At 43.2% G+C, this 3414-nt stretch overlaps 1 non-coding gene across 1 annotated transcript; it reads right to left on the reverse strand.

Annotated features, from left to right (window-relative positions):
• Window positions 1-975: 975 nt before the first annotated feature.
• Trnat-agu lies at window positions 976-1048 on the reverse strand. The gene has a single exon. It is a non-coding gene; the product is annotated as a tRNA-Thr (tRNA).
• Window positions 1049-3414: the final 2366 nt, after the last annotated feature.

Here is a 3414-nt window from a genome sequence, read left to right on the forward strand (position 1 = left end):
AAATGTAATGAATGAAGTCTTATAAGCATCTCCAAGGAAGCTACAGATGAACCAGGTATAGATTTATATTTTCTACCCCGTTCGAAGCTTGGATGTGGCAGCAGTACTAGTGAAGGTGTCTCTCAGTGATTGGCAATGAGGGAAAGGTGTACCAGTGGGAGTTATCGGTGAAGTATATATGTCTGTATAGATTTTATCCTTATTTTGGTTCAATTGTTTTTTTCTTTATAGTTTCTTTTAAGGATTAAGTAAATATGTGTGTACAGTTCTATCCTTATTTTGGTTCTATCTCTTTGTTTTTCATAGTTTCTTGCCATTGAGTGATAGAGTTGTTCATGTATTTTTTTTTTTTTATTTATTCATCATCGTTCATCATCGTTATTTTTTTTTTTTTTTTAATGATCTCAACTGTCAGTATTAGGAAAGAGAAGGGTGTGTCTAGTTTATTGTTTCTTCCTTTTTTCTTCCTGATGTTTTCCTTCATGCATCTGACCTATCACCATTATTACTTCTATCATCACCACCATCCTTCGTTCTCTGCGTCATTGATCAACTGTCGAAACAAAAGATAAATAAGTAAATAAAAACAAATAAAACACATTCTTCCCCAAAATAAGAATGAGAAGAAAAGAAAAAAAAGAGAAAAGAATAAGAAAAATAAAGGTAATACTGAGAGCAAACACAGCCTCAAACAATCCATGAGGTCATCAACTCACCCTCGTTGGTGTGGTAGGCCTCATTGATAAGCGTGCCCTACTCTCCTTCAAACACTTTATCATTTCTTTCACTTTCCATCCTGATCTCACTTACACCTTCAATGCAGCTCACCAAAACCAAAATAGGAAAAAAAAACTACCATCACCATTATTCTCACCATCATCAATCAACCTTCGTTTTCTTCCATTGATCACATGGCAAAATAAAAAAATAAATTAACCAATGAAAAAAAAAAAAAGAAATTATCCCCACTTGAGATGCCTTCAGGGAGGATCGAACTCCCGGCCTCTGGTTTACTAGACCAGCGCTCTAGCCACTGAGCTATGAAGGCTTGAGAACGATGCCCAACACTAAGGTACTCAACAATAACACAGATTTAACGTAGATATTTTTTTTTTTATAGTCTGCCTTCAATTTTCCTCCCTCCCTCTCGTTCACCTTCCCCCGTCTGCCTCCTCCTGCCTGCCTTCTTCTCCCCTTCGTCTCTCTCTCTCTCTCTCTCTCTCTCTCTCTCTCTCTTAGAAGTCGAGTGAATGAGAAGACTGTTGTGCGTGTGCGTGTCTGTGTGTGTGTGTGTGTGTGTGTGTGTGTGTGTGTGTGTGTGTGTGTGTGTGTGTGTGTGTCGCATTTTCCTCTCCTTCCCTTAGCACACACACACACACACACACACACACACACACACACACACTCTCTCTCTCTCTCTCTCTCTCTTCCTCATATTACGAGCGAAATTAACAATAGGCGATCAGGAATTTAATATAAAGGGATTAGAGCGACCGGCGCCTGTGTACACACACAGAGAGAGAGAGAGAGAGAGAGAGAGAGAGAGAGGACCGCAGGGAGTAAATTGGTTTTCTGCTACTTAACTCTCTCTCTCTCTCTCTCTCTCTCTCTCTCTCTCTCTCTCTCTCCCTACATGTAATTAACTTCAAGTGGTGAAAAGTTCACAAAAATTAAGAAAATATACGAGAGGAAAAATCAAGACATTTTCGGCACCTGTGGAGAGAGAGAGAGAGAGAGAGAGAGAGAGAGAGAGAGAGAGAGAGAGAGAGAGAGAGAGAGAGAGAGAGAGAGAGAGAGAGAGAAAGAGAGAAGGGAACTGTTGTCACTTTTGATAATGACAGACAAGAGAAAGGAAAGGGAAAGGAAGGGAAGGGGAGACAAGGAAAGGGAAGAGAAGAGAAGGGAAGGGAAAGGGAAAGAAGGGGAATGGAAGGGAAGGGAAGGGAAGAGAAAGGAAGGGAAGGGAAAGAGAGGAGAGAGATAAAACCGGAATAAACTTGAAGAGAAAAACATGGGAAGGAATGAAATTATAAGAAAAAAGGAAGGAAGCAGAGAGAGAGAGAGAGAGAGAGAGAGAGAGAGGAGGGAGTAAAAGTAGCGGTGGGAATGTTTAGCGTGGGTCACCTCCCTCCTTCCCTTTCTCCCTTCCTTCTCTGCCTCCTCCTCTGCCTTTCCTCCATTTCCTTCTCGCTACCTACTGCCTTTCCTTTCATTTCTCTCTCTCTCTCTCTCTCTCTCTCTCTCAGAAAATATTACTTGACATTTTTAGTGCCTTTTCGTGTCTCTTTTTCCTCCCCCTCCTCCTCCTCCTCCTCCTCCTCCTCCTCCTCCTCCTCCTCCTCCTCCTTGTCTTCAGATAGGATAGTGAAGCTTCGACGAAATTCCATGGACACGTTGCCTTTCGTGTTACTTTTCCTCTTTGTGTTCGTTTATGTTCCTCCTTATCCTGTTCTTGTTCTTAGTTTCCTTGTTCTTCCTTCACTTCCTCCTCTTTCTTCAACTCCTCCTCCTCCTCCTCCTCCTCCGCTTTTGCTCTTATCGTTGTCGTTGTTGTTGTTGTTGCTGTTGTCGTTGTTGTTTCCTCCTCCTCCTCCTCCTCCTGTTCCTCCTCGTCCTGTCCTCCTCCTCCTCCTCCTCTCCTCCTCCTCCTCCTCCTCCTCCTCCTCCTCCTCCTCCTCCTCCTCCTCCTCCTCCTCCTCCTCCTCCTCCTCCTCCTCCTCCTCCTCTTCCTCATCTTCCTCCTCAATTTAGTTTCCTTCCTGACATTAGAAAGAACCAATCGTTTATGTACGCATGTATGTGTACCGCCACACACACACACACACACACACACACTCAGACACAAAGAAACAACGACAACAACATCAGCTTGGCAACAAGAAGGGCTCGGTAATAGCTGGGGAGAGAGAGAGAGAGAGAGAGAGAGAGAGAGAGAGAGAGAGAGAGAGAGAGAGAGAGAGAGAGAAAGAATCGATTCTAGATAAATAAGGACAGCGGTGGTGGTGGTGGTGGTGGTGGTGGTAGCGGCTTTGGTGGTAGCGGTGGTGGTGGTGATGGTGGTGGTGGTGATGGTGATGGTAGTGGTAGTGGTAGTGGTGGTGGTGGTGATGGAGGTGGTAGTATATATATGAATAGATAAATAAACAGATTTTAGAAGACCTTGAAAATTTTGTTGATCTCTCTCCCTCCTCCTCCTTCTCTTCTTCCCTTCATTCCTTACTCTTTATCTCCTCCTTTCCTCCTCTTCTTCCTTCCATGTCTCCTGTCTTTTTCCTTCTCTTTTTCTCCTCCTCTTTTCTTCTATTCCCCTCTATTCTCTCCTTTCACACTTTTATTTATCTCTGCTTCATTTCTCTTCTTTCCTCCTCTTCCATCTTTCTATCTCTTCTTTCCGTTCTTCTCTATCTCTTCCCG

Source organism: Portunus trituberculatus, chromosome 31 (genome assembly GCF_017591435.1).
Source record: "Portunus trituberculatus isolate SZX2019 chromosome 31, ASM1759143v1, whole genome shotgun sequence".
Classification (NCBI taxonomy): domain Eukaryota; kingdom Metazoa; phylum Arthropoda; class Malacostraca; order Decapoda; family Portunidae; genus Portunus; species Portunus trituberculatus.